This window comes from Meles meles, chromosome 10, assembly GCF_922984935.1.
Source record: "Meles meles chromosome 10, mMelMel3.1 paternal haplotype, whole genome shotgun sequence".
NCBI lineage: Eukaryota > Metazoa > Chordata > Mammalia > Carnivora > Mustelidae > Meles > Meles meles.
Genome location: NC_060075.1, coordinates 5423580 through 5445982, shown reverse-complemented (window position 1 = coordinate 5445982; position 22403 = coordinate 5423580). Strand labels below are relative to the sequence as shown.

Genomic DNA, 22403 nt, shown 5'->3' with positions numbered 1-22403 from the left:
GGGCTCACCGGGAAACAGCGCGCACCTTGGAGGCCAGGTATGGGGAAATCTGGAGCTGTGGCCACAAGACTATTAGCCAGTGGAATAATCGAGACCTGGCCTCCTAGCTCAGCTGACCTTCCCGAAGGCCCAGGCTCCCAGAGCCTGCCCTGGTCATGTGATTTCTAAATATTAAACTCCCAGGAGAGCTTCGTGCTTTCCTCACGGCTTTATCGTCGCCTCGTCATCCCTCAACGTCCTTTTCGGGTCTGCCAGCCAGGCAGGCCGGTCCTGGCACTGGTGGGCATTTTGCTGGGCAATGTCGAGGCACTAGGAGACGTGGGAAGGGCTGGTGGTGGCCACGAGACCCTGGGCTTGTCGCTGGCCACACACACTCCATTTTAGACCTTGACCCCAGGCTCTGGAAACGAGTATCAGGCTCTTCGGGGAAAGGGAATTTTCAGGATGTGCTCAAGTCACCTGTCAGGAATGCATAGGGATAAAAGAGAAAAGCTCCAAGTTCGAGAAGATTCCCAAGATGTGAGCTGACCTTCGAAGCAGCCGTGTAAGCCCCCAGCCCCACCCCCTTCAGAAATTCTGGCAAAAGCCCACATTCTACCACCAAAAAAAAGGGTCAGCAACAGAGCTGTCCTGATGTGCCATTACCGTGCCCTTCTTTGATCTTATTTTGGTCCTCAGAACAGCCCATACAAGTAGGAAGGGCAAGGGCATACCGCAGTCTAGAGCTGAAGATGCTCCGAGTCAGAGAGGCGTAGCCCCCGGCCCTAGCCGGCTGGCCTGGCAGCAACCGCAGGCCGTGGAAGCCAGGACCAGCCCCTCCCAGCTCAGAGCCTCCCTGCGGCGGCTCAGCTCCAGGGGCAGACACCAGCCGCCATCAGAGGCTGCGAAGACCTGAAGCTCTTCCTCGCCTAATGAAGAGCCTTGGCCCAGGGCGACCTCGGGGAAGAGAAGGATGAGTGCGGATCCGCGCGGCTCAGGGACTCATCCCCAAAGCAGCTGGTGACCGTCTCTTAAGTCCTTCTCTTAATGAAAAGTACTTCCCGCCGCGGTGGCGGAGAGCAGGGTCCCACCACCGGATGCCATCACTCCGCACGCTGGCGGGTCTACAGTGTGTGGAGTTCGGGGTTTTGTGGGCGGCTCCCCCACTCCCCATAGATCCTAAACGGATTTGTGGATTCCCAAAGGACAGGGACTGTTTTACCCACGTTTGGGCCTTGAGGTAAGCATGCGAGGTAAGCGTGCATCGGTCAGATGTGGTCTGGCCTTTCAGTATTCCTGACGCTTCGTCCTGCAAAATGCCTTTGTTGACGCAGCTGTGGGCCACCCCCGGCAGAGGCCTGACTAAAGCACAAATGAGGACAAACAGAGAGGCTGCCAGTGTCAGGGCCCGTGGTCTGCATGAGGGTCACGACAGAACATTCCAGCGCAATTGCCAGCAGGTGGATTCCTACTGGGGAAGGAACACATGGAGGATGGTTTTCATTCTCCGCTCCCGCCGAGCAGACCTGAGTACACAGAGCACCGGGGACATCAGGACCCACCCTGCACTGGGGAGGACGACAAAGCGGGGTCCCGCATCCCTCCGCCCGCGAGAATAGGACCCGTGCACGGGGAAGGAGCCAGAAGGCCGAGTTCCGCCCCAGTTCTGCTGTTTACTGGGGGGCGGGTCTCGGGAGTGTCTGAAGTCAGTTTTTCATCTGTCAGGTGAGAGGGTTTAACTAGAAGATTCCAGAAGAGGCCTTTTGGCTCCCACAGTCTTGGGTCTTGGTTTTTTACCACTGAACTGAACATCATCCCCGGATCCTGGGAGCACTTTCGAGAAGCAGTGCTGGATTGAGACTAAAATGCGCTTCTTACCTCATATGATGGCTCAGAAAGATAATTTTCTTCTCCTCTCCGACTACCAAATAATCTCCCTGGCTTTCGAAGCTCAGGGTTTGGGGGCAGAGTCTGCGGGAACGTGGGCTGCCCCCGCGGAGGGCGGGGTGCACGTCCTGTGCTCTGCCGGTACCTCAGAGGTGAGGGGACACAGCCACACGTCTATCTTGACGTGCCCCTTAATCTGCTTCCAGGTGCTAACCTTCCGGTTACTCAGCTGGGTACTAAGGTCCCCCATCATGCACCTGGGTCGTCAGCACAAATGCAGGTGGGTCCTCCCGGACGCCTGGCACGATTCCAGGAAAGCCGGGAGTAGCATGCGTCCAGTCACTTGGGTCCCACGGAGGACGCCCCTGCCCGGCCCATCCGCCCGGCTCTCCGAGTCCCCATCACACCACAGGACGGCTGCTCACGTGGGCTAGCCTTCTCCGTGTCTGATCCGTGGGTCCCGTGGCTTGAAGTTCACCTCTCGCGGTGAGGGCCTTGGCAGGCCCCTCAGGTGGGAGGCCCCTGTGAGGCGTCTCCAGATGGACTAGGTTTGCGCAATCCCTCCAAACCGCCCAACGCGCAGTTCTTGGTACCGATGTGGGGGGTGGTGACCAGAGCCATGGTCAACTGCAGACTTTGAAAAACACTCACATTATATAACTGCCCTCAGGAAAATAAGGAACAAACCCTGAGTCGCTGGAACTTGGCAACAGGGGAGGGACAGGGGCCAAATTAGGGAAAGCCTAAACTTAACTCTCGGAGAAGTTCCAGAATTCTTTATTTTCCACAGAGGACATCGTGGTTTCTGACTGCAGTCTGAGAGACTTCCTGACGCACAAAAGAAAAGAAAACCCCTATTTTTCACTCCTGCAGCTACCCTGCCTGCCCCATGCCCCCCACCTGGGGGTCCCCGACTGATTGACACAGCTGGCTTGGGCTCCCCCACCGACTGCCCTCGGCCTTTGTGCCAAGGAAAGTACTTCAGCCGCTGGGCTGGGCTGGACCTTCTCCAAAGAAAGAAGCCCTGGACCCCAGAAAAGGCCAAAGTACGGCAAGCCTGAGCCTGCCCTGGCGCCGCGGAAGTACTCGGTCCTGGCGCTCGGGAAATACTCGGTCCTGGTGCTGATGTTATACTCAGTCCTCGCACTCCAAGAAGTACTCAGTCCTGGTATTACAGGAAGTACTCGGTCCTGGTGCCAAGAAAGAACTCTGTCCTAGCACTCCAGGAAGTACTCGGATGTGGTGCTCCAGGAGGTACTTGGTCCTGGTGCTGATGTTGTACTCAATCCTGGAGCTCCAGGAAGTACTCGGTCCTGATGCTGAGGTTGTACTCGGTCCTGGCACCGAGAAAGTACTCAGTCCTGGTCCCAAGAAAGTACTCGGTCCTGGTGCTCCAGGAAGTACTCATTCCTGGCCTTGAGGAAGTCTGGGTCCAGCTGCTCTCGCCAGTTCCCACCCAGCGGCTTCTCTAGCTCCACAGCAGCATCACACAGTGGAGTCTCTTCTCAACAGAACCCCGAGGCTGGGGTGGCCAGGAGGCCTCCACTCCCCCTCAGCTGTCGGGTGCGGCAGATCATTTTAGCCTCTGTGAGACTCAGGGGTTCAATCCGTAAAGCAAGCTGGACCGCGGATATCCTGCAGTGTCGAGACTGTGAGGGCCAAGGCCAGGGACACGCCAGCCTCACCAGCCAAGGCTGGAGAGGACACAGGATGTCACCAGGACACTGCGCCGAGTCCCGGGTCACCTGTCCACCCGGGAAGCCCTGGTGGTCTGTCAGGCCTGCTCAACCTCGGCCTGAAATCCAGTCGCAAATGTTCTGTAAAGACTCTAGCTGCTGGGACGCCTGGGGGCTCAGTCGGTTAAGCCTCTGCCTTCGGCTCTAGTCATGGTTCCAGAGTCCTGGGATCGAGCCCCATGTTGGACTCCCTGCGCAGCGGGGAGCCTGCTTCTCTCTCCCCCCAGGCCCCTCTCCTGCGCTCTCTCAAATAAATAAATAAATAAAATCTTTAAAGAAGAAAACAAAAAACAAAGACCCTGGCTGCTCCTCCTTATAATTAGAGAGCAGCCTTTACCCGTCCGCTCACCGAAGGACGGTTGACCGAGGACTGCGTGAGCACTTGTGAAGCCGACTGACCAAGGGCCGGCTGCTCTGCTCTCCCCTTGTGAACAGGTAGCCGGGTCTAGCCCCGCCTTGCAGGCACCTTGACCGGAGCTCAGCGGAAACTCGGATGGTCCCCATGGGCTGAGGTCGCTGTGCAGAGGGGACGGTGCCTTGTCCACAGCCTCCAGGGGCTGGGGCTCTGGAAGGCCCGAGGGCCCCCAGTCCGCATGCTCCGCCCCCCCAACCCCCTCCTCCCTCAGGCCCCTGGAGTAACCCCTTAAAGGCACGTGCCCCAGACCAGGCTGAGTCCAGCCTCTGTGAACACTGAGGATTAGGAACTGGAATCAACCCCATTTCTTGGCTTCTTCCAACCCAGTTCCTCCCGGGAGAGGGGAGCAGGGGCAGCGCCGGAGAGGCTCTTGGGCGCCCCTGGGAAGGAGGGTGAGCCCAATCGGCCGGAGGGGGCCTCTGTCCCCTCAGCTGGGCCTTCGCTTTGCCCACGGCCACAGAAGTCCCCGAAGGAAGGACCTGGAGGAGGGGACACAGACGGGTAGGGAAGGCTGTCGTCCCAGTGGAACTGAGCGGCCCAACAGGAAATGGCCCCGGCAGGCCTATTTCTCCTGTCCTGGAAGAACCTTGGCCACACATAAAGGAGAGCGGCAGACATAGGACAGGCCCCCGGTCCCATTGCAGCCTCATCAACTCAAGCCGCAGCGGTGAGGGGAAAGCAGCCGCCCCCTGTCACCGGCTGGGTGACGGGTTTCCGCCAGGCACCTGCTCATGCTGTTTTACGTCCGAGAGCCCTTCCCCCTCCGGCGGCAGCCGGCTTGCAGCCGGCTGGCAGCAAGGACCCTGCCTGGTTCCCCTGAGCGACTCGTTGCTCCCCCGTGCCAGGATCGCAGCTGGACTCAAATGAGAGTCTGTCCTTCCGTGAAACAAAACTGAAGCTGGGGAAGGTGCGAACGAGGAATCAGAGCCAGACGACGGCCTGGCGTGTGCACACACCGAGATCTGAGGACAGGGAATGGCCCGCCCAGGGCTCTCTGGGGTGGCTCAGGCCCTCGGAAGGCAGGACGGACCGAACAGAGCAGCCATCTGTGGGAGGAGGGACAGCCCTTCATCTCCAGGGCTGTGTTCAGCTCTGACATTTCACTGTTTTGCTAAGACAAATCTTAAGATAGAGCTTGAAAAGACCAAGTCTGGGTTTCTGGACAGGGTTTATTTACTTGCAAATGAAACACCAAACCACCAAACCAAGGCTGTGGTGGCCTTAGGGAGGCCACGCACTGCTGCCCAGCTGGGTGACTCTGGCCATGGGGGCTCCCCTGCTTTAACGTCCCCTTCACGAGGAAAAACACCAGCCTCGAGGGAAAGTGGAGGGGCTGCCGGGTCCGTCCCACAGATCCAAACGGCCCTGCGTCAGCCTCAAGGCCCCCCCCCGCCCCCAACCTGCAGACAGCGCTGGCCCCACAGGGAAAAGCAGACCGTTTGGGTCTACGCTTGAAGGCAAACTGCAGGAGGGACACCGCAAATTAGAGTACAACTGGGCACCCAGGGCACATTTTTGTAAGGTCATGGTGCTGCTGGCTGGTTCTGAGACACACCCTCCGCTCTACGGGAGGGTCTTGTGCAATTCTGCTGGTGCGTTTCTGCTCCAGCCACCTACCCAGTGTGGCTCTGGGGCTTGGCCCAGGAGCTGAGCTGATGGCCGCAAAGCTCTCCAGCTCACAGTTTCCGGAGGAGCCAACGTCCCTATTTGTAACACCATGCATGGGAAGGTTCATCCCACTTTCAGCAGGAAAGGAGGATTCCTCCTCCAACCCCTCGTGCCGTGCCGCCCACCTGCTCCGGGCCAGCACGTCACACGCTGAAAAGTACAAGACGTTCAGAGCAAGCAGCAAACACCAAGGATGCAGAAAGAATTCAAAGGCTTCCTGCACTAAGCATGATGGAGAGACGTGTTTTTCTTTGTTCCCTCCTGGGTGAACGGCCTGCTCCAGAAACATCTGGCCACGGTTTGCAAACGAACAGGCCAGACCCATCGATGGATCATCAGGTCGGTTTAGTGGATCACACAACCATCAAAATACTGGGAACGAGAACAAAAGAAGGATGCCTTGCATTGTTTCGCCGCATTTTTGATCCCACACACAGACGGACATGGGACAATGCACGTCTTACTGCGCTGTGGACAAAGGAGACTCAACAGTTGGGCCCCGAAAGCTTTGAAGCAGGTACGGGTAGATTTCAGACAGGAGCTGAGCCTTGGTCCCTCGAGATGTCCTAAGAGTGGAGAAGGATAAGCACCATCTGTTTTCATCTGTCCTCTGCCCAAGCCCTCTGACCTCTCCCTGGATTTTGTGGCCAGAAATATGCATGGAGTAAAGACACAGAGAGCCAGACAGAGAGGTGGGCAAGTCCTTCCCTGCTCCCCTTTGGTCCTGGCCCCGAGTCCCCTCTGCCTCCCTCTCGTGGTCCTGAGAGCAGTGCGCAGGGCTGCTCCGAGCCAGCATGGGCAGCCTGGCTTCCACCAACCCCTGCAACCCTGGCCAGCACTGGGATCTGCCCTTGGGGCAACTGCCCAGCCCTGCAGACTGGCAACTGTCAGAAACTCTGCCCACCTGGCCCACACCTGCTGCGGACCCCCGGGTCTCCTGACACCTAAGCCTAGGAGAAGAATGCAGTCACAGTACAGGACAGTTGTAAAAGGTCTCAGAAATCTTCTGAATCTGGGGTCCCTGGGTGGCTCAGTCGTTAAGCATCTGCCTTCAGTTCAGGTCATGATCCCAGGGTCCTGGGATCGAAACCCGCATTGGGCTGCCTGCTCAGTCGGGAGCCTGCTTGTCCCTCTGCCCCTCCCCACTGCTGTGCTTGGGCTCTCTCTCTCTCTCTCTCTCTGTCAAATAAATAAATGAAATGAAATGAAATGCAACAAAATAAAATAGAAATCTTCCAAACCAATCAGTCCCCTTCCAGGCCAGGTGGAGTAACGATGTCCAGAGAGATCAGTCCGAGTGGTTCAGAGCCACACAGCACAGTCACGAACCAAATCCGGGTACCGCGACTTCTAGCCAGGTTCTCTCTCTGCCACACGATGCTCTCAGTAGCTGACGTGGACTTTCTAGCTTATGTTTCTACCGCAGAAGAGGACAACAACACAATCTTACAGAGTCACAGCGCAGTGCGAGCCCCTCGCGTGGGCCTGGCTGTCCTGGGCGCGCGGTAAATGTCCACTGTGGTTGGTCCGTGAGGCCATCCTCTGATGCAAGTTTGACCTTTCCACATCCTTCCTCCAGTGACAAAGCTCTGGTTCCCAATGGCCCTTCTTTGGAACCATCAGCCTTGTGTGAATGTGTGATTCCTGGAATCTGCCACATCCGTGTGGTGGCGGTCAGGGTGAGCAAGAAGTTACTGGAACCACAAGAACCTGTGTCGGCTGGCTGAAGGCCGGTGGGTGCGCTCCCCAGAGGGGCCAAAGGTGCTGCCTGCCAGAGCCCCGCGCAGGTGTGCATGGAGACCGGTGGGCCAGGAGATGGAATCTGCCCATGTCCCCTTCCCTCCAGGGCTGGGCCTGCTGAGGGCCACGTGAGGCTCGAGCCGGGAAGCTCCATGTGGGAAACCAGAGTTCTCGGGTAAGCAGCCCCCTCCCACAGAGCTCATGATCATGGAGGCTTCCAGGGACCCCATCCTGGGCCCAAGTTGCCCCCAGGGTAAGCTAGAACTGTCTAGTAATGAAAGAAAAAAGCAAGCGCAACAAAAGGCTAGAGCTGGTCTCAGTGCCGTGGGCCAACCAATACCCGTGCCACTGGGCTCGGCACCCACCCTGTGCCTTTACCATCCGGAGACAGAAGGGAGCCTGGGGTCTAGCTGAGGGGCCTGCCTGCAGGCCCATGCATCACTCCGTTTGAGGAAGGAGCTGGGGCCTGGTCACTCCCCCCAACGTCCATGGCTCTGAGGCCTTCCCGGACCCAGAGGAGCAGGTGCACTGCACATGCCCAGACTCAGGGTCCTGAGCAGAGGGGATCTTGTCGAAGGCTCCAGGTAGGAAAGATAAGTGAGGAGATAAGGTGACCAGTGGGGTTGGGCAGCCCGAGGGCCAGGAAGTTCTGAGAGTCTAGATCTCCTCTTTCAGGCCAAGCCAGCCAGTGGGGACCCAGTGGTGGGGCTCGGGCCTTCATGCTCCAAATGGAAGCAGGTGCTCGCCAGAGTCACCAGGCAGCCTCAGGATGTGTGGCGTGGGAGGACAAATCCCAGCGCCAGGCTGGAGACTGAGTGGGCACAGAGAAACTCACGGTTCTTGGTCGGGGACTCAAAGCCACAAAGCACAGTGCTAGTGAATCCAAACAAGGAATCTGCTAGGTTTTTCTTTCTTTCTTTCTTTCTTTTTTTTTTTGCTGCCAACAAGCCCATTCTGTTCTGGAGGGGCTCGTTATGTAAGTAGGGAGGGAAGAAAAATGCTGGACGTGAGGCCAAAGTCACCAGAACAGCAGAAACTTCTAGATCAGCCTCTGCCACAGCAGGGAGTCAGGTACAAAACACAGGGCTTGTTTGTAGCTTTGCTCTTTCAAGGGAGGAAAAAAGTCTGCTTCCCACATCCTAAGAATTGGGTTAAAAGCCATCATCTCTCAGGAGGATCTGATCATTGAGATGTCTCCTGTGTGTAGCCTGTGTCCCCAGGCCATGTGTGCCTCCCTGTGGGCCAGAATGGGCCTAGGACAAAACACGTCCCTGAGCCTGTCCTCCGCATTTCTCATCTACTCCTTGCTAGAGTGGTTTGGAACCTTTATTTCTTGCTGAAGAAGCCCAGAGAATTCTGCACCAGGTCCTATGGGGATATTCCTAGAGCCAAAGGACCCCTTGGAGCTGTCTGTCCCTTCGCCAGGCCAGCCCCTCATTTTCACTTGTCACTGCCAGTGTGTCCTGGAAGCCTCTGGACCACACATCCCTCTCTCCTTTGTATCTGTGAGGCCCCGGGGACAGCTCCCTCCGCATGCAAAGAACAAGTCCTCGTGCCCAGAGTGCATGGGCTCTGACCTTCCGGAACCACGCTGGGGATGATCTGGGGGAGGTCCACAGAGAAGAAAGAGAAGCCCCAGAGGCAGAGAGGGAAACCAGAGCCACCAGGGACATTCCCTGCCACCTCTCCTTCTGTGCACATGGCCCCATCCGCATGGTTTAAAGGACAGAAATAAAAGATCACGTAGGCTAGTTCTCCCTGGTCTGTGCATGCGCCCAGCTTGGAGAACGGGATCACGCCGAACGGGAGCCCTGCTGGCCAAGACCTTAGGGTCCCTCCTGCCTGAGCACAAAGTCACCACACCCCAGTGCAGCCAGGCCATGTGGGACTGGCCTGCACGCTGTCACCAGAACCTTGCACGTCAGCGAAGGTCAGGACACACAAAGATTTTTTTTTTATGCATTACAATTTTATTTTGAGCTTGACATTTGTTCACCGGTCACGGAATTTCTAGGTCAGGTTCAGGTAACTGAAGAGCCTTTATAATTCATTTCTATTGTCTAGCGCCACGGGATGCTGCAAACACAGTCTATTGCAAAATGGGAAATCACATCTTTCTAAAGACGGCTGAGCAACTCTGATTCAGGAAGTTGTCTCCTCACAGCGTAGGGTGCCCTGACCCATCTCCCTCGGCCACGCTGGGGCTCTCACGCCAACCTTTCCTCAATGAGCCGGAGCACAGCCGTCTGTGTTGGACAAGCGACGACTCCTGCGTATGGGTCTGAGGCGTGCAACCTGATAGCACCCCCCGCTAGGACTAACCCCCCCTTTCTCCTACGCACGGGTAAGAGGACCTACTCAGCCCCCAAGAACTAGCTCAAGCCCCACAGATCTGTGACGCCTCTCCTAACGAGACCAGTCGGGACCCTTCTCTAACCCCATGCAGTTCAAGAGTTCCAGATACGTGCTTAAGAATGGAAAGAGTTAAAAAAAAAAAAAAAGGAATTGAAAGAGTTTCGAGTTAAAGAGTTTTAAGAATTTAAATCCCTCAAGCACTGTCTGGGATCTAGTGATAAATTTCATCTCTGCAGAGATCCGAGCCCTCTTGAGGGCAGCAGCTCTTCCGTCCATGCATGTGGGTAACAGCTAACTTCACGGGATTCGGAAGTCAGAACAAAACACTGCAGGATGGGAAAGTTGGGGCTCCACCCTTGGCCCCATCCACGTTGTGCCCCCAAAGGAACCATCTTTAGCTGCATATCCTCCATATCCTACCAGACTTCTTTATGCACCAGCATCCTATCTAAGACTAGGGACCCCCGTCATGCATACATACATTCTGCCCCACACTTTGCTTATCCGGGATATCATTCACTATCAGCACAGAGAGATTTTTCCGGTATCCGGCGCACACTCCTTTGGATGGAACATTCTAGCTGTACCAGCCCCTGTGGCAGTCCGCGTCTCTAATCTTTGGCCATCCCGACCAGGCTGTCCTGAGAACTTTGTGCATCCTTCGTATTTCTAGGATATGTCCCCAGAAGCGTGACCGTGGCTCAAACGGCCGTGAATTTGTGACTTCCGGACAATACTGTCATGCGTCCTCCTTACGACGGAGCCGTTCTGCCCTCCTCACTCCGGGGGAGGAGGCTCTGCTTCCCTCGGAGCCTCACCCAGACTGTCTATGCTGTCAAAGCTCAGGATTTCGCCGGGTCGGTGCGGAACGGCACCTGTGTCTCCCATGTTTCACCTGCTTACTCTCGTCTCTGGCGTGCCGTGCAGCGCAGAGTCAAGTACTTGGGTCGGCAAGCTGGGGGACAATCCCTCTCCGCCTGCAGGTATGACCCGGGTCCTGACATGAGCGCAGACCCAACCGGCTTTGTCGTCGTTGTTAGTCAAACAGAACAGAAATGATGCCCCTGGAAGTGTGTTTGATGGTGTGTCCATCAGGCCAGTGGTGATGGGAAGCTCCTCACCAGGGCTCACGTCCAAGTCAGCGGGCTGCCGGGGAGGGGGCTGCATGCAGCTGGCGGGATGGCTGAGCGCTAGTCCGAGGCGCCGACTGCCACCGTCCCTGAACGCACAGCCGGGCGTTCCCGCCGAGGAACAGCCCCTCCTCCGCTCCCCAAGTCTAGGCCCCTATGATCAACAGAAATGCCCCAGGGTAGGAAGCAGGTGGCTTATCCCTGGATCTCCTGGAATCTGCCCCGCGGGCCACACCAACTGTTAAAAATCCTGCTGCCTGGAGACCACCCTGCCACGGGGAAGCTCACCCCAGCCAAGGGGAGAGGCTGCACTAAGACCCTCCTAGCAGCTGTCCAACGCGGTGTGAGGAGACCTTCAGAGCCCTCGGCCCTCAACTGTGGTCCGGCCAAGAACACGGGTGGAACATCACGTGGGAACTGGGCCCACCGCGAGCCAGGAAACCCCCGGACCTGCGATGATCCTCGGCCACACTTCTAAGGTCTGGGTGGCTTGTGATACAGCAACAGATGACCAGCAAACTACGTGATCTTGTAGAAGTCAGTTTCTCTGTGCCTCAGTTTCCTCATCCATAAAATGGGACTCATAGGAGTTCCTCTCAGATTCTGAGTTAACACACATACACATGTAAATACGTAACACGAGCTCCTCCCCTGGTCCGTAAAGGCAAGATGCCATTATGTAGGGGCATAATGCTGTTCTTTCTTTCTTTTTTTTTTTTTTAAGATTTTATTTATTTATTTGACACAGAGAGATCATAAGCAGGCAGAGAGAGAGGAAGGGAAGCAGACTCCCCGCTGAGCAGAGAGCCCGATGCGGGACTCGATCCCAAGACCCTGAGATCATGACCTGAGCCAAAGGCAGAGGCTTAACCCACTGGGCCACCCAGGCGCCCAGAATGCTGTTATCTTTGAGAGAGGCGGGGGTGATGTAGGCTGGGGCTTCTAGTCTAGGGTGGGACGCTCCTGCAGGTTTTTCAGTCTTTCAGGAGGTGGGAAGGAAATGCACACGTGCCCGTGACCACGCAGGCAATGAGGACGGCCAGCCCCTGCTTTCACCTGCTCTCAGTTCATCGGCTCCAGTAACGCTGATGGTCTTGGGCTGATCGGGAGACTGGTCTCAGGAATGACTAAATGCAGAAACTATTTATTAACAAGTGTTTATCAGACAGTCTTCCAAAATGTAGGATGAATGGGAGAAACCAGAGGAGGCTTGAGAGGATTTTAAAAATACATGAGAGCCACTGACGTCTTTATTGATTGAAACACGTGTCAGGGAGCCTTGTGTGTCTGGGACTGGGCATTCACAGGGGAGCCCCACGTTCCTCCCCAGTCTCAGGATGGGGCTGGGGGAGGAGACAGACTGCAAAGGCCCGAGGGACCCACAGGGTGATGGAGATGAGCTCTGTCGTGAGGGCGGTGGTCGCATGCCCACTCCCACTTACCACAGTCTAACTGCGCACTTCAGCTTGGTGCATGGCATTGTATGTAAGCTATAGGTCAATAAATCCGAGCCCAAAGTGACCCACCAGCCACCACCCATCCCCATACCTTAGGAGAGGAAAAAGAAAAACGTACAATCTGCAGAACACAGGGAAGATGTCTACGTTATTGATCCTGGAGTACTGAATGTGCTTTCTCACGCAGTGGGAGTAGAATTTTCAGGAAGCAGCTGTGCCGTGTGGGTGATAGCTATACTCTATTTCCAGCAAAATGCTCTGGTTTTAGTCGCCCTCCTGGTGACGAAGTACCTGGCTACACCTATCCGATGGGGCACAGTTGTCCCTTCTTCCCCGTCCTGGGATCTGAAAGTCCAGCAAGTCACCTTCCAGGACCCAGCTAGAGGCACAGTGGCTACAGATCTAGGGGGAGAGATGTGTTGGACAGCAAAAACCCAACTTCCCCCAAGGGTACAACCCAATAGTGTGAGATGTCACAATCCTAAATTTCCTATCCCGAGGCCCTTTATTCGGATCAAGGTACTATTTAAATGATAACCATGAGAGACAACCCATGATGTGAATTCCTTCTCTGAATTAGGGGATTACGGATTTAGCTAATCTCAGAAAAGGGCCCTGACGGCCCAAGGATGAAAAGAGAAATTCAGGTGCAGTAGAGATGTTCAGACAGAAACAGCTCTTGGATGAGGCCAGTTTGGGGAGCACTGGAGTGGGGACCCGAGGGAGGCGCTTGGGGTGGGGAAGGGGATACCCAGAGGCGCTCATGGGCTGAGGCCACGATTCCCCACCACCTCTCTATTAACTACCAGTCTGTCCAGCCAAGCAGGAAATGCAGGGATCACTGAGCACCAAGAATATGGTGGATATTTAAATGTGATGAAGAATGCGGATCACGGGCAGTTGATCTCAACCTGACATCCGTCCTCACCGGCATGCCAGACTTTGTCCAAGTGCCATTACCGAGAGCCCGAAAGTGCCAGAAGCTGGGTGATGTCAAGTTTGTTTCACTGGTAAATGCATTTTACAGAGCTCTTTTTTGACAGCATTCCAAACAAGACATGGATGCAGGTCTCAGAACTTTGGATTAACCAGAGTCCTGAGGCATTTGGAATTACTGAAAAATACTCTTTGGATTTTGCACAATACTCTCTTATCTATCTCCATGAACAAAACTAGAGAAAGCTGACTTGGGGTGTGTGTGGGGGGGGGACTGTTAGACTCAGTGTCTAGTTGGACCTTGGGTAAGAAGGTCTAAAATTGTCTTTGTTCTTCTTTTTTTTTTTTTTTTAAGATTTTATTTATTTATTTGACAGACAGAGATCACAGGTACACAGGCAGGCAGAGAGAGAGAGAGAAGCAGGCTCCCCGCTGAGCAGAGAGCCCGATGCGGGCCTCGATCCCAGGACCCTGAGATCATGACCTGAGCTGAAGGCAGAGGCTTTAACCCACTGAGCCACCCAGGCACCCTTTCTTCTTCTTTTTAAAAAATATTTTATTTATTTGAGAGAGAGGGAGAAAGAGCGCGCGTGCCCATGAGCAGGGGGAGAGGCAGAGGGACAAGCAGACTTCCCGCTAAGTGCAGAGCCTGACACGGGGCTCGACCCCAGGATCCTGAGATCATGACCTGAGCCGAAAGCAGAGGCTTAGCTGACTGCACCACCCAGATGTCCCCAGGATTTTCTGTTTAGATAGACAAACTGGAGGGGGAAACGCTGAGTCCAAGTCAATCTACTCCAAGTACAGATTCCTGTCTTCTGTAAAGCCAGTCCTCAGAGCATGTGAGATGCTACTGAGAAGCCCTGAGGACTCCGTTCAGTGGGCTGCGGTGGAGCCAGGAAGGCACAGTCTAACGGGCCCCCAGAGCCACCCTTTGAGAACCCCTCGACACTCTGGTCCACTGACAGAGGGCATTCCTCCCCATTTAGAAGACAGTGGAGGCAGGGAGGCAGGTGGAGGGGGGGCAGGGCGGGGAAGTGGGTAATTATTCTCATCTGCCAAGTAGAGATCTGGGAAGGAAGAGGAAAAACAAATTTTGTATGTGGTGGCGTGGCCCAGTGTCCTCCCTATGCAGCCGGAAGAAGGAAACTAGTCCTTCTGGGGAAGGCTGCCAGGTGGCCGCTGACAAGGCCTGGAGGGACATTCTGACACTAGCCCAAGGGACCCGGAGGAGAGGGGTCCCCAGAGCCCCTCAGCCCGCCCCAGGCCAGATGGAGCACGCCCCTCCCCCCCCCAAGACCCACCTTCTTTCCCAGTGTCCCCCCCGGAGTTTGTGTTGGAAGACCAACCGGTAAGCGCATGTCCAGGCTCTGTGATTTCAGCAGATAAGTGTGGGATGACTCAGAGCGAGTGGGTGGTGACAGATGCCTGCAGTGAGCTCTGAGCCAGGCCCGGCTGGTTCTGGGTAAGCGCCTGGTCTGGGTCTTGGCCTAATGTGAAGGGCGAATCCCACCAGGGGATAGAGCGCTCTGGGATTCTGAGCGGAAAATCTGTTCGAACAGATCACTCCCTAGCCCAGCCCCCTCCTACCCAGCCCCGACCCGGCACAGCAGCAGCAGCAGGGTCTTCAAGAAGCCTGGGCACCTGTGTCAGAAGTCAGAACCCACGCGTTTGAGGGGTCCACGTGGGTGCCATGCCAGCCTCCCCCCAGTGTCTGGGTGCTGGGAGCTGCCCTGTCTCCTCTGTCTGCCAGGCCTTAAAAGCACAGCACTCCTGCTCTCTACTAAAATGCAGACACCCCTCCAAGGACACACCCAGATGCCCTACGGGCTCAGTCTTGACTCCTTCGTCTTCGGAGCCTGGCAGAGACGCCTTATGGTGAGGAGGTCCCGTTATCCAGAAAGCTCACCTTTCTGTCACAGCTGCACCGGGCAGTAATAGGTACCAGCAATATAGCGCCTGAAGAATCACAGTTATCGCTAACTTGACTTTTCAGATGAGCAGAAAGCACTCTTCTGATCCTTTTCTCTTTTTTCTTAGATTTTATTTATTTATTTTGAGAGAGGAAGCACAAGCAGGGAGAGGGTCAGAGAGAGAGAGAGAGACTCTCAAGCAGACTGGGCTGAGCACAGAGCCTGACATGGGGCTCGATCCCACGACCCTGAGATCATGACCCAAGCTGAAATCAAGAATCGGACGCTCAACCAACTGAGCCACCCAGGCGCCCCCACCCTTCTGATCTCACTGGTGAAAATATTTCCAAAACTGTCCTCATACATCTCAAAGCTCTGATAAGGAGCACGGGGTGGGCAGGGTCTAACCGCCAGAAGGCCTCGGTTTGTGGGAAGTGCCAGGCCTCTGCCTCCAGCAGCGCCAGATGGAAGGGCAGGGGCAGGGCGGTGGCGGCAAAGCCCAGGCCTGATGCTCTCTCTCCAGGAAGGCGCCCTTTCACACCTTGTGTTCTGCCATCTTTTTTCCTTCTGGACAGAGTCCCACCCCCGATACGGCTCACGGGAGATTCTGTCTGCTGCCCCTGGTTAAGGGGAAGGCCGTACGCTGTCCAATCACTATGCGAGGGTAACATCCCGGTTGTCTCCTCATGACCTTTTCCTGAACACAGGCCACCCCAGCTCAGCCTTCCACCTTAGAAGTCTCCAAAACCCCAAAGGCCCACAAGTGTCCGCCCCAAGTTTACTTCCAGCCATGAAAGCGTGACTCCGAATGTGATTCAGCCAATGGAGCTCGCAAAGCAAGGACAAGGTCTGCATTTAAGGTCAAAGACATGAGCTGTTTGGGTGATACGAAAAGGAAGAGCCCCGCAGAGTTTTCTTGGTGCTTTGTCTTACTTCTCCTTAGCTCCTGTTTCTGTATCTAGTTCTGTCTGCAAGAAGCAGCAAAACCCTGTCCTCGGGGCTCTCAAACCTCGGCAGTCCGTCCCGAACCAAAAAGAAAAGGCAGAGCAGCCTGGGAGAGAATGAGGAGCCCTGACTCCATAGCCTCCGTTCTACCCTCCTCAGGCCGCCTGGAGGCCCCCACCATGCTATGAGCCTCCCAACATGTCAGCGGGGTAACTGCGGGGTGGAGGGCTGGCTCTGTTCCGATGCGCTGGGTGTCTGTTCTCTTATTCCCTGGAACCTGCACGGCGCGTCTCTAACTCACGAGCGACTAAGGAGACGAAGCCATTATTACCAGGCAGATGGCAGACCCCGGTAAAAGCAGACATGAAGCAATAAAATACCACCACATACCTCACTTGCAAAGCAAAATCAAAACAAGAACCCAAGTCTGGTTTTGTTTTCTATTGTCTCCCTACTTCCCTCTATCCCTCTATCTTAGGGCGAAAAGATGCCAAAGGCGATCGAGAAAGGAAAGGAACGTATGATCCAAGGAAGACAGGGCAGACAGGCCACCGTGACCTTCAGGAGACGGCGGCGGCAGGGAACCACACTGAGCCAGCAGACAGCTGCGTCCCCCATGCAGCACGTGGGGCGGGAGGGACGGGGCCAGCCTGACCAACTCCAAGGACAGGTTGGCAGCCGCCTGCCTGGAGCGGGGAGGGAAGTACAGGAACCCCACAGAACCCACAGCCCTCTGGCCTTGATTTCCTGGTGAATAAAATAAGTGATAAGACCTGGAGAATTTTATCTGAAAACCCATCGCTTCAAGGTCCTGCTTTGGGAGGACTTGGCTTGGCTCAGTGCGGGGCAGCGGGCCGCTCCCCAGCGGGAAGAGGCCGGCTACCGTGAGCACCTGCTGCAGGTGGGGAACTAGCCCCTGCCAGCCGGTCTCCCCCCAGCCCTGGGAGCACGTATGGCCATCTCCAGCGTCAGAAGAAAGAACAGGCTCAGAAAGGTGAAATGATTTGCCCACAGTCTCCAGCAGGACACAGGCTGAAGGTCAAGTCCGACTCCCAAGTCCAATACCACGGGTTTCTGGGTTTGGGGAGGCAGCTTCGCCGGGTCGTTGAGCATCAGGTGCTTATGATTACACCCTTCTGAAAACCCCAAATTTTAGTTCTTGAGGTCAGAGCTCTGCACTCCATCATTAGGGCTCTAGAGCCTTAAGTCATGCTCATGGAAAAGAAGTTTGTCGGGGAGAGGAAAATTTACCAGAGACACAGAAAGCCCGTGGATTCACGCTGTCGCCCCTGGTGGCAGAACAGCAAGTCCTCGGGGTCTCGGGGCCGGGAAAGTGTAGGGCCTTGGAGGTCCTGCTTGGTCGCCATGACATGACGGCGGCTAGGACACACGTTTTCACTGTTGGAAGTTTGCCATGTGCTCAGACAGTGCAGTGCGGGGGGCAGGGGGCCCCAGGGAGGTGGGCTGTGGGGGCTGCTACTTTGGAGTCAGAGGACCTGAATCTGAGCCCTAGTCTGTCATACACCAGCTCCGTAATCTCAGCAAATAGTTCAAGTTCACAGAGCCTCAATTTCCTCCTTTGTAAAATGAGGCAAACCTCCCAGGACCATCATGAGAACCAAGAGAAAAACTAACATCCATGAAAATGCCACGTGTGGCACCTGGTGCCTAATACATAGTCAATGAATATTTACCAAAGCGTAAAGGGTTAATAGCAGGTGATGCAGAGACAAATCCCTTTAAGAAATGAAAACCCTAACTGACCATAGGGAATCACCCATCGAATGGATACGCCTACAAGAACGAACTGAACACAACTTAATACAAAATAATGCACAGAAAAAGCACAGGCATGAGCCCGTCTTAGCCCACAGGCTGTGTATGAAGGAATAGTAAGGGGGTTTTCAAGAAGGTACAGGGCAAGACTCCTTCGTGTGGGGAGCCTGTGGGAGGGCAGACTGCAACACTTTTTAAAGATTTTTTTAAAAATTTACTTATTTGACAGAGAGACAGCAAGAGAGGGAACACAAGCAGGGGGAGAGGGAGAGGGAGAAGCAGGCTTCCCGCTGAGCAGGGAGCCCGACTGGGGCTTGATCCCAGGACCCTGGGATCATGACCTGAGCCGAAGGCAGATGCTTAACGACTGAGCCACCCAGGCGCCCCAGACTGCAACACTTTGAAAGGAAGAGGAAAGTATATGGTTTGAAAGAGAACAGCAAGGAGGCTGGAAAAATCCAAGGATTCTACTAGCTACTAGCTGAGCTGAAATCGTGAGGCAAAATTAGAAGGTCCATTTTCAGGGACCCCGGCTGCCCAGTACTACTGAAGGACGAGGTCAAGACCAAGCATCGCGCTCACCGCGGCTGGACCCTGCCAGGCCTGTGGCACTCGAGAGTTTGTCTCCGTGAAAGGGTTGACTTGGATACTGGCCTGGGGACCCGTGCGCAGGAATCTGTGACAAGGGGGGACATCCACCCAGCCATCCACATCTGCTCACCTCCCTCCTCCCCACGCCTGCCTCGGGGAGACGGGGAGACGACCAGGCTGGGCCCTGAGCCACCCAGTTTCTTTCTCAGTTCAGTCCCCCTGGCTGTAGGTGTGGCAAGGAGGCTGGATTTTTCTACCCGGAATGAATCTTATACTCAGCATCCTTTTGCATAAGAAAGGAGTTAATCCCTGCCTCCTAGGCCTCACTTTGGGCTAAAACAACCAAAAACAAACCTAAAACCCCACCTTGGAGTTTTCCAGCCCTTGGAAGCTCCCGCACAGACTACAGAAGCCGGGGAGAGCTGAGAGGCCGTACTGCCCTCCTCTCGGGTCGGGAGGTGAGCCCGGCTGCTCTCGGAGTCAGCAGTCGGCCTGGCGGAGAGGTGGACGGCCTGCGAGCACTGGTCCAATCTCGAGGCAATCTGTTCATCACTTCCCTGGGAGGCTTCCTGGGCTGACCGCTCGCGCCCCTCCCGTCTGCCTCCACGCTGCTCTGACCTAGCCACACCTGAGAGCACCCGGCAGGCCCTCCATGTATGTTCTGGGGTCTCCCCTGCACTCACACATAAGCCTGCGTCCCGCTGCCCCCTCCGTGCTGCCCCCAGACCACCAGCCCCTGCCTTGCACACTGGGCGTCCGCCCCATCCCGTGCTTGACTTCTCCACTGTTCCCCAAGTCCTGATCTGATATTCTGTTCTTGCCCCCACTAGATTGTAAGTCCAGAAGCACGGAATCAAGCCTCATTCTTCTATTTTCCTGGCCCCGCTGCCCATCCCCCCATCACCAGGACTCAAGTACCAATCACAGACTGTGAGCTCAAGCTCGGTCACAGACGACTAATTCAGGCCCTGGTTTATATGGGGGGGGGATTGTTGGGGGCGGCGGGAACCGAAACACTCAGCAGCTTGCTCCAAGCGCATGGCCCCGTCAGCGGCTTCATGAATCCAGCCCTTTCCAGAGGCAGCGCTGACCCCCAGAAACTCGGGTTCTCAGCCCCCACCCTTCTCCTCGCACCCAGGGAAGGGACAAGCCCCGGCTCAGTCCCGGGTGAGCGCCTCTCCCATCTTCCCCTCTTCCCCTCCTGCCCCCGCCCCCCACTCCCGGCTTCTGTTTCTCCCATGTGTTCCCCATAAGTTCAAAAGCAACAAGTATGCCTCCCAGAGCGCACCCTCACCAGGCAGGGGACCGTCGACTCTGCGGTCCTGAGCCTTCCAAGGGACAACTCGGGGGTGTCCCCAGGCTCCCCCATCATCCCCGATCTTTTCTGTGCAGGACAAACTTAACAAGTGATGACTGGGGAAGTGGGAGCAGAAAGCCAGAGGATGTCGACTCTGCTAAGATGTCAGCGGGGGACTGGAAGCCAAGGTGAGACGGTGGGCGGAGAGCCGGACCCAGGAGCAGCAGCTGGGGGGTGGGGAGGGACAGAAGACGGGGAGGGAACAGCCACGAACACGCCCCCAGACACATACCACCTTCACGACGAGCCTCTTTAAACCCCAAGGAAAAGTTACGTAAGGAGAAAACGTACAGCTCCGAGGCAGGGAAAGAACGCGGAGTTCCACCTGAGGGTGTTTAATTTAACAAGAGGCCCCCACAGAACAAAGCAACAATTGGGCACCGGTCTGGCGAAGAGTGGAGACAGAAGCATCCGGGGGGGGGGGGGGGAAGGCACCCACACAGAAACGCACAGTCACCATGCACTCGGGGATCGGGGATCGGCACGGGGAGGGGGGTCCGCTTACTCAGCCCCAAGTGGTCCTGGAGGTCTCCGCCTGCGGCTGCGGACGGCAGGTGCCCGGCTGCAGGATGCTGGCCCCCGGGATGCCGGTGCTGCAGACACAGCGCTCCGAGCGCCGACAAATCCGGATGCCGGCTCCGGAGGCCCATGAGAGAAGGGGTTTCCCAGCCCCCTCAGCACAGGCGAGTTCTAGGGCTCGGCCGCTCCCCGAGCCGCTGCCACCGCCGCCGCACGTCTGCAACAGATGGGGACCGGGGCTGGGCGTGTTCCCAGTCCCCCGAGCGGCGCACCGAGCGGACGGCAGACAGCATGAGCTGGCCCGAGACAGCGCAGGCGACAGTCTTGTTGGCTGGAGCTGCTGTGCTGCTCAACACGCAGGCAGAGCGCGGGCAGATCCCCTCCGTGACGGGCCCGCAGCCAACTGTCATTACCCCCTGTGCCAGCGGCTGCTGGGGAGGCAACTCCTTACTACACAGGCAAGTGAGCAGGAGGGAGGGCTGAGCCGGGGCTCTTAAAAAGACAGGCAGCAGGACAGATGAAGGCTGGCAGGGCGGATGATGCAGCAGGGGCCCTGCTCCGTCCCCATCAACACAGCTTCAGGGGACACGGCCCAGCGGCTGCAGCAGCCTAGACTCCCTGGGGAGCCCTGCGCTTGTAATACGGAGAATGCAGCCTTCCCTCCCGCAAGGATCCTGGCGGGGGCCCTTCCCCAAGGCTCTGCTGGGGAACTTCCCGTCGGAAATCGGGGCCCTCCACCCTGCCCATACAACCTGCAGCATCTGGAAGGCAACAAGGTCCCTTCCTGTATGAACAACCATGGCTTGTTTTCCATGATCCTGATGCTTTGACATCTGTGGCCTCGCTGACCCAGGCAGGATCCCCCGCCCTGGGTCAGCCACTCCCTGGAGAGAGTGAATGGCTCACCTGCGAGCCTGCCTTTCAGACGCAAACCAGCCCAGCTGGAGCTCGTACACCCTGACCTCCTCCCTCCCAGGTCAGGCAGTACCTCCTGGGCCCCCCTGGAATGTTTCAAACCGCCAATCCCAAACACACTGGCCCTGCCTCACCGGTGCCTTACAGCAGCAACCACAGTAAAGGCCCCTGCCTGCGTCGTCCCCTCCTGCCTAGCACCTTCTAGCCCAGCCCTGTGCCTCTGCCCGGTCCTGCCTGGCGTGCTGAGCCCCGAATCCAGGATCTGCGAGTATGGTCAATTTCCTCCTTCATGAGAGTCATTTTGGTGTCTGCGTGTCTTACCGTCCCCAATTAAAATGAATCCTGGGTAGCCTTTGATGTGGGAAACAAAGGCAGGAGAGATATTTATATTAAATTTCCTTACGACCTACAGCCCACTGACAAGTCCTTGCAACAGGCAGAGGGACATTCCTCTAGGGACTCAACTGCCTGGAAGTTAATACTTTGCTAAGGGCAAAAGGCAATCCTAGCCCAACCCCAGGATCCTGTAAGTCTACTTTAAAGTATCAAAATTCCTTTGGAAATTTCCTTTATCCCTAAACCCCCCAAGATATGTCTTGGCCATCACCCCCCAAGCATATGACCCACCATCCTTCTAAAGGATGTCAGAACTCGGGTTTGACTGACCGATAATAAACGACCTTTCCCCACCATAGCAAGTCCCCTCCAGGTCCTGGAAACCTCGCTTCCAAATTCCTTAGAGATTAGGCTATCCCTAACCCCCTCCCAACTTGAAAGTGCATAATGAGACACTCTTCATGACCCATGGCAGCTCTTTCTGGCCCTGGGACCTGTCCCTGTGCTTTAATAAAATCACCTTTTTGCACCAAAGACGTCTCAAGGATTTTTTCTCTGTGGTCAGCTTTGAACCCTAACGTCTTCCCTACATCACTGTCACACACGTCCCTGGGGAGTACGCAAGCTGGTTGGGAAGCAAATGGATCAGGAGAAAACAGGGGTGGGCGGACCTCCTGGCTGGCTCAGTCGGAAGAGAGAATGAGTCTTGATCCCAGGGTTGTGAGTTCAAGCCCCACTTTGGGTGTGG

General features: G+C 56.1%; 1 protein-coding gene across 3 annotated transcripts in view; it reads right to left on the bottom strand.

The window, feature by feature from the left end:
• The window catches only part of PRKAG2 (protein kinase AMP-activated non-catalytic subunit gamma 2), a 248359-nt gene that overhangs the window by 179866 nt on the left and 46090 nt on the right, over window positions 1-22403 (bottom strand). The window contains exon 1 of one of the 3 annotated variants that reach the window (XM_046020202.1): window positions 20391-20785. The exons of the other annotated variants lie outside the window; for them this stretch is intronic. The gene's annotated coding sequence lies outside the window, so the exon portion shown is untranslated. Of the gene's footprint in view, window positions 1-20390; window positions 20786-22403 lie in introns of those variants that run through there. 3 annotated transcript variants of the gene reach the window in all.